This window comes from Silene latifolia, chromosome 3 (assembly GCF_048544455.1).
Source record: "Silene latifolia isolate original U9 population chromosome 3, ASM4854445v1, whole genome shotgun sequence".
NCBI lineage: Eukaryota > Viridiplantae > Streptophyta > Magnoliopsida > Caryophyllales > Caryophyllaceae > Silene > Silene latifolia.
In genome coordinates, this window is record NC_133528.1 from 30,132,119 (window position 1) to 30,141,229 (window position 9,111).

Genomic DNA, 9,111 nt, shown 5'->3' on the forward strand with positions numbered 1-9,111 from the left:
GGTGGTTGGGAAGCGCAAATCTGACCGCCCCGGATAAGACCGGGGGTGGTGGAGGAAGCGACCGACATGCCAACATGTTTAAACGTTTAAGTACAATTGAGATGCGCCTTCTAACTGCCTCGGCCAAGCCGGAAGTAAAAACGAAAAAGCACTCAATATGTTGAAACGTAAGAAGACAACTTAATAGAGGCAAAATAAACAAACTTTATTAAAAATGTTTACAGGATGAGGCAAAACAAAGTCGACGGCTGTCCTCATAGGGATAGCCTAAACACAACCTACCAAAAGTTTAACAAAAACAAAAAGTACAACAAAAGGTTACAGACATAAGAGTTGAAGCGCCAAAAGGATGGGAGGGAGGAAAGGCTCAATAGTTGGCCCCCGAACAGCTGAAGCTGTCTGAAGGGCCGGGTGAATTTGGTGACGACCGCCCATCTCCCTATGCTTGTTTCTGCTCGCCACCGGCAGCAGAGCAAAGACATCACCATCGATGGGCGACCCAGAGCCGACTTGGCGGCCTTCACCGCTTTGCCCTCTCGGCCCTCCCCGGCCGCCTTCACCTTTTCAAAGATGGGCCGCCTTGGCCTCAGCCTCCTCAGCGGCCTTTGCCGCCTTTGCCTTCTCCGCAGCCTCTGCCTCCGCAGCAGCGGCCTTCACATCCAGAAGCCGGTCAAACTCTTGCCACGGGAAGTCGCCTTCCGGAAGGAGCTTTTTTATCACATCCCTGGTAGCATCTTCGGCCTGGTCCCGGTACTGGGCACACATGTTAGGGATAATGACGGTTTGGAGCGTCTCAATGTCCTTCTCCCTCTGAGCAAGGATGGCCTTTGTGTTCCTGTGATCCTTCGCCTCGGTCAGATGCAGGGACTTCCATTTTTCCCTCTGCTCAACCATAGCATCGTAACCGCCCTGAAGCTTCTCTCTCTCCTCCCGAAGCTTAGCGGCGTCGGCCAACACAGCCTCAACCTTGGCTCTCTCGGCTAGGACCCGCTTCTCAGCTTCTTCCTTAAGCTTTCGCTGAGTGAGGAGGTTCTCCCTGGTGGCGACGAAGTCCTTCTTCGCCTTCTCGGCCTCTTCCTTAGAAGCAGCAAGCTCAAGCCTAAGCCGTTCGAGCGCAGGAGCTGCCGCCTCACCATGAGCTTTTCTTGCTCCATAATGTGAGAGCGGCTATTTCATCCACTTCGACCTCTTGGACAACCTTGCACCCTCCGCCGCAAACCGAGCGGGGAAAACCTTCAGGGATGAGGAGTCGACGGTGACATTTTGATTGCCGTCTCGCACAGGCCGCTTCTCCAATTGCCGTTCATCGGGACCGCAGCCGGCGGCGGTTGATCTACAAAAATTCGACAAAGCATCCATGTCAACATTCATTGACATGTCGAGAGCCCTGTCATCGGGAATGCCTAAAGAGCCCGCTAAATCCGAGCCATAGGTTAGATCCGTACCAGCCTTGGCCTTCTTGGTTGGAGGGCCGGCTGACCCCTTTTCTTTCCCAAGATCGGAATAAAGACGGCGAAAGGCGTTGCCTCTTTTTCTTACTTGAAGGAGGAGGACCCTCCGCAACGGTGACCTCCTCTTCAACATCAACGATGACCACCTGCTCCTTTTGGATTACGGGGACAGAAGATTGAGCTGGAGCTGACGCCGTTGCCACCGAAGACGTTGTCTTTGGTTTCGCGCGCACGTTACCGACCGATCGCGCGAGCCGCCGTCACATCCAGTGCCTTCAATCGCCGCTTTGCTCCATAAGTTCGTGAGGAGCCGGTCTGCGATCACGTGGTCCGGCCTTAAGATGCAGCTCAACAACTCTCCCATTCTCGTCAAGTCCCAACCTCTTGAGGACGGAGACAGCGATTCAGGCCAAATCGGTGCACAAGAAACGAAGCGGGGAGTTAAGTAAAAGAAATAAACCAAAATTCAAATACAGAAACATAAAAATCAAAGATGGGCCTCACACCGACCCCACTCACCCTGTTCGAGGGCCGGTATGAGGCCGACGTAGCAGAGCAGCTCATCCTGAAGAACGATCTGCGTCGGGGGCATCCATCCCTTTGGCGTACCATCCTTCTCTGTCTCAAACAGCCTCATTGCCCGCGTTTCGTCCTCATTAAGATAGACCCTGCTGGCGTCCATCTTAAGCTTATTCCGAGAGACATATTTGTCATGCTCCCCTTGGTTCTCACACCGCAAATTGGCGCGGCTCTGAAAGGACCAGGGCAGCGAGTAGTCCTTCGGAACCTCAACGTATACCCACCGCCCCTTTCAGTCCTTGTAAGAAGTAAGCTTAGAGACGGTGATATAACCCGGCTCAGTCTGTATGCTATACCACCCCGGGCCACCTAGGACAGTCTGTCGAAGGTGGTGAAGCCGGCGAAAGAGGTTCACCATTGTGGCCTCCCCTTTGAAAAGACACAACCATACAAAACCAACAATCGTCCTGATGGCCAACGGATGCAGTTGGGCCACGGCGACATTCATGGCTTTAATAATGGCCACGACGTATTCATTCAGAGGAAACTGGAGCCCATACTCCAGGTGTCTGATGTATACGCCGATACAACCCTCGGGAGGGCAACAGACGGCCTGACCCTCCTCAGGGATAACAATTCTATACCCCCTGCCGAAGGAGTAATGGTGTTCAAAAAGTTCGAACAGAACAATCGGCGAACTTGTTCGTCGTGCACGATCGGGGGATCGATCGAGCAGGCATCACCGTGCCACGAAACAAGCGGCCTCTCTATGGCAGAAGGGGTCGCCTCATCATCATCATCATCCTCAAAACCCTCCAAAATTTTTGGATCAATCTCAGGAGAAAGCGGCTTGGGACCCCCAAACCCTATCGGGGTGACAACCAGTGCCTCCTCTTCATCAGGACGCGACGGTTCGCCCCCCGGCGCAGAGGTACTGGATGGAGCATCCGCAGAAGACATAGTGACAACAAAAACTTAACAATTAAAAAGTTGGAAAAATTTGTTTGTTTACCTTGGAAAAGTGCTACGCCGAGTAACGCTTTGAAAACTAGAGAGAAGTTTCTTCGAAAAACTAAGAGAGAGGAAATTTTTTTTGAGAAAATGAAGTTTGATGGCCAAAAAACGGGGCACACTGCTCTATTTATAGAGCAAAGCCAATGAAACGGACCAATCAGGGCAAAGCCCATGAAACGTCAACCAATCAATGCCAAGCCACATGTCAAGCATACAGCCATGGAATGTCAATCGACATACAGTTACAAATCTTCTTCAACACACTCCTTGGTATTACTTGCTAACGGCCAGCTAATCAACAAAGCAAAGACAAAGACGCCGGGGCAATCAGCACAAACGGCACTCTCAACCTTGGTCTCGGTCAGCGCCACTTTCTTTTCCACATAGGATGTCCGTTACACATCCATGTGGAGGGGGGATATGGTACGGCCTGAACAGAACCAAGCCGAGGAAGAAGAAGCCGGGGAAGAAATTCAACTTGCGCAGAATACGCTCAACACTCATCGAAGGTCCATACCACGGCATAGACTACGCTGGGGGCAAATTGATGGGGCATATTCTGCACCCGCTGACCAAGTCAACATATTGAGCAAGGTCAAAGATATCCACAGCAAGTCAACACATTAGACAGCCTAACCGACGCAGCCTGTCGGCCTGTCACTTGTATCTCGGCTGGGTAACTAGCCAGCCGGGAGGCATATCCGCGTACTCACATCCAAGTCCCCTCGGCATGGAGTCAACCAGGCCAGCCGGCCTGCCATGGGTCCCTCGGCCGAGGGTAAGACAGTCTTTCCACCTGCTCTGCCACTTGGCCACTACGTGACAAAAGGTGAAAGTCTATAAATACTCCTCAATCCTCATTGAGAAAACGATCCAATAATCCACAATTCATCCTAAAACTCACTATTAATCTGGTATTAACTCCCTTATCTCTCTACAATATACTTTGCCAAGTAACACACAACTTAATCTCTCTAAGTTTACTGACTTGAGCGTCGGAGTGAGTACGCTCGGTACCAAGCCGAGCCCTCAGTTTGTTCATCTTTACAAGAGAGGCCGAAAGGAAGAGTCAAGCAAAGACGTCATTCACCAAGTTTACGTGGTCACAAAACACTGCTCCGAAATTACACCCGGAACAGCAGCTTTGATAAAGGATGTTAGGACCTCTACGAGCAATCCGTACCCCATTCAAATCATTTAGAACTAAAGACCCCAAGAATGCCATGTCAACACGAGGTGCATTTCGATGTATGAGAAAGAGTTGACACCAATTTCTACAAACCATTGCCATATTTGCCTTATCTTCGTACAAATCAAGTCGTGTGAATATCTCATTCATTAAATGTTGATTATTAAAAACATCATATTGTGCTGCTTGAGCTTGTGCCATTGACGGTAACTTCCTTTAACGGATCAAATGAAAACTCCATTCCCGTTTGCTTTTCAGATACATAATTACTAATAAAGTTTTCTTTATCTTCTGCTAGAATATTAACAACACACCCATTGCACCAATTTTCCATAGATGATTATGTAGACTTAATTAAGAATAAAGTATTTGGACCTACATTTTTAGCAAGTTAGGAAAAAAAGAAAATTAGTTACAAAAAAATAAACTGAAAATAACTAAGATGAAATTTAATTGCTTTCGACACAACTCCCGCACATGTGTAACCTATAGAAGTATCATGTGTATCCTATAGAAGTAGCATGTGTATGTTGTAGGCAAGAGATGTATACCTAGAGGTAAAAGTACAGCTATGAACACAGCAACACATGCTAATATTGGAAGACACACAGCTAACGCTACGGATACATGAAAACAAATTGTGCATCCAGTAAGAGTATCATGTGTATTCCGTAAGTGACAAATGTGTATCCAGAATACAAAAAGACCTAATATGGCATCCTAATTGTGGACTTAGCCCAAAAAACGTGAGACTCTTCTGAATTATGACCCAGCACAAAAAATCGCAAACATTAAAATAGTTCCATCCATTTTTAAAAGAGATATTGTCACTTTGTCGATCCACCCAAGAAGAGATCTATATCTAGAGGTAAGGTACTGACTATGAACACAAAGAACACATGCTAATATTAGAAGATACATAGGCTAATGCTACCGGATACATGAAGCAATTTCGTATCCAAAGTAAAAGAAGCATGTGTATTCCGTAAGTGACAAATGTGTATCCAGAATACCAAAAGACCTAATATGGCATATTAATTGTGGACTTAGCCCAAAAACGTGAGAGTGTTCTAAATTATGACCCAAAGACAAAAAAAAATCGCGAACTATTTTATATAAGAAGGTACATAGGCTAATGCTACCGGATACATGAAGCAATTTGTGTATCCAGTAAAAGAAGCATGTGTATTCCGTAAGTGACAAATGTGTATCCAGAATAACAAAGACCTAAGATGGCATCCTAATTGTGGACTTTGCCCAAACCGTGAGACTCTTCTGAATTATGACCCAACATAAAAATCGCGAACATGAAAATAAAATGGAGGGACATGCACAAGCTATCGCTCGCATACATACGGGGAAACAGATTGTGTGGATCCTATAGAAGGAGCATGCGTATCCGTATGTAAGAGATGTGTATCTAGACTTAAAAATACACCAATAAAACACAGACAACGAGCATACCACTTAATGAGAACTCACACCAAGACGCCAACGGAAAAATCAATCGCATCCCCTCAAAACACATGACAACATAACACAACAAATAACCATAGCAATTAAAACAGTAATTATATACGTTTGAGCTTCAATAATCAACATGTGAAGCTTAATAAAGATCAAAAATCAAAAAATATAAATCAGCTAAAACATAAACAACATAAAAATGAAGAAATTAGGGTTACATCAGGATAGAAAACGTCACCGTCGGAAGACAATGGGAGATCAAGTCGCCACCGTCGCCGTCGCGAGCGGTCGTCGGTGATGTCGCCGTCGGGGGGCGGTGGTCGGTGATGAGAGAGAAGTCGTCACCGTCGGGGATAAGAGTGAGATGTACGGGAGTGTAATGGGAAATTGTGAGTTCTGAGTTGTGCTTTAAAAAAAAAAAAGTACACAAAGTGAGGGGTATTAGTAGTTAAATACAGTTCGCACCGTAATTTGGTTCGTACAGGATCCGATTCTATATATATATATATATATATATATATATATATATATATATATATATATATATATATATATATATATATATATATATATATATAGAGAGAGAGAGAGAGAGAGAGAGGCAAGTTCAAATGAGTCCACCTAAAATGGTGAGTCCACTAAGTCCTAATCTTAGCCATTGATCTTATAAGATTGATGCTTGAGATTTTAAAAATTTAAGATGAGAACTTTAATGTTTTATAAATGAAACTTTAATTTATGAGTGTAAGTTTAATTCTTTATAATTATAACTTTAATATTTAAAGTCATTTTATGAATAAAAATTTAAATTTATGTTATAAAATTTTATTTTAAAAATATAAAATTGATTTTTGAGTGTAACTTTAATGTTTTACGAGTGAAATTTTAATGCTAATTTTTAAAACTTTAAATTTTTTAGATAATTTCTAATATAAAAATTTGAATTTATTTAATTTTACTGATTTATAAATGTAACTTTAATGTTTTACGAGTGAAACTTTAATCTTAAAAATTGAAACTTTAATTTTTCTAGCCATTTTCTAATATAAAAAATTAAATTTATTTAATTTTACTAATTCATAAATTTTTCGAATTTTATGTAAATATTGTAATTTTATGTAAATAGTGTAATTTTATGATTGTAACTTTAATGTTTTATGATTGTAACTTTAATCAGAATTTTTGAAACTTTAATGTTTTATGATTGTAACTTTAATCATAATTTTTGAAACTTTATGTTTTTTTAGGATTATAACTTTATACTAATTTAAATTTATGTGATATAAACTTTATTCTATTAGAAATATAATTTTAGTCCATGTCATGTGAAACTTTAGTCCATATAATGTGAAACTTTCGTCCATATCAGTGAAACTTTAGTCCATATATTGGCAACCAGATCTGGAAAAAAAACAAAAAAACACAACCACGACAGCCCCCACTTCGCCGCATCACCACCACCACGGTCAACAACCACCACCCGAAAAAAAAAGAGTAGATCTGAAAAACGACTCCAGCCACAACTCCTCCAACCATCGACACCAACCACGAACCCCACCACCATACACGACTTCACCGCGTCCACGACACCACTTAGATCCACCACCACCACAAATGAAGGTAAAATCAGGAAAAAAAAAAAAAAAAAAAAAAACTGAAAAAAATAAAAACGACGCCACACTGTAGATACCTCATTTCTGCACCTCTCGCAAACCACCCGGTGATGATTGGGCCGCATGTTTGGTACGCGAAACGGTTTGTGACAATTCGTAAGATTATCGTCAAGTGATTGCTCAAATATTAATGTCTACCTCTTAATTGTCATCTACGTGCCGATACGGTCGTTTTTGTGATAATTAGAGTACATTCGAGTCGGGCCTAAAACCGTCTCCATTTTCTCATCAACCGTTAAATCCCGAGTCGAATGTTGGAATGTTAGGATATTTCTATTCCATATTTCATAAATTTTATCTTTTAGTCAACAATTTTCCGTAATATTCACATAAGATATTAAGGAAAACCGAATTATTTCCGTCCTACCATAACTCAAACACGGAAATCTTTCTTCGCGCGAAGGAAACCCCTTGGGAACAGACGCGCAGTCTTTGCGCCTCTTCCAAGAGACGCAGTGGCTGCTGCGCCTCTTCCTGTGTCCTTTTCGCATGTTTCTCGTATCTTTTTCATATCTTTCCGAGATTCACTTCCAAAGAGTCTCCGAAACCCTAATTCCTTCACGTGATTAGTATAAATAGGAGCCTTCGCTCCTCATATTTCTCACGCGAGTGTCCGCCCTTCTCTTCTCCCTTTGCATTCTAGACTTTGTTCTTACTTTTTGGCGTCTACGTGCTGGAACTTTCGACCACGTAAGCTCGGATCCTTCTGAGTATCAGCCTCCCCGTTGCATGACCGACCAATTTGACCAACTACACATCAATCAACTTAATTAACTTAATCGTTTTCCTCTTACGAGGGCACTTTATTTGCATTCGCGTCGAGCATCACTAATCGATATCTTAGTCCTTCTCGTTTCGTCAACATGTAAGTCTGAGGGTGTAATCTCTCTTTTTATTTATTGTATTTTATTTATTGTATAATCAATTGTAAGGTTTACGTCGAAAATACCATTAAAACCGATTTCTAAAAATATGCTTTAAAACCTCTTTTTTACGGATTTCCAGTAGATAACCGTCGAGAACGGACGCAGCAACTGCTGCGCCTCTTCGAAGGAGCGCAGTTCCTGCTGCGCCTCTTTGTGAGGATGCCGCAGTTCCTGCTTCCTTTCTTCTTCGTTCGTCCTCTGTTATTCGTCAAGTCCTTTTCATTTGTTTCGTTTGTGTGTTAATTCTTCATCATAGCATGATAATCTCATATGTATATCACAATCATCATCATTAATATGTTTTAATCATCATAAATCCGACTTAAATCCCTTATAATCCAATATTTGCGGGTTTTCGTCATTAAATTCAATTCCGGGTTGTAGAGATTCAATTCATCCATATTGGGTTTCTGGAATTCGTCTTTGATATAGTTTTCACTTGTCTTTCGTTGTATTCGTCGCATATTCGTCATTAATCCATCATATCTAACCTAATTAATTGAATTAATTTGTTTGACTCATTAATATTTTTCACTTCTATCATTAATCCATCTTATGTCAATTCGTTTAATTCCGTCTTATTCATGTTTTACTGTTTTCATGACCCATTCATATGTTAAACAACTTATTAATCACTTTCATCCGAGTAAATATCATCAATCGATCATTAAATTCACCAATTAACGTTAACGGCTTGCAATTACGGCTTCACAACCAGAACTGAGCCAAGGAACAGACGCTGCGTCTGCTGCGCCTATTCCAAAGGACGCAGCTCTGCTGCGCCTGTTCCTGGCTGAGTTCTGTCCCTGAACTCCGTTTCTGCCTTGACCTAGTTTAATTAGTTTACATATTAATTAACTATTAACCGTAAT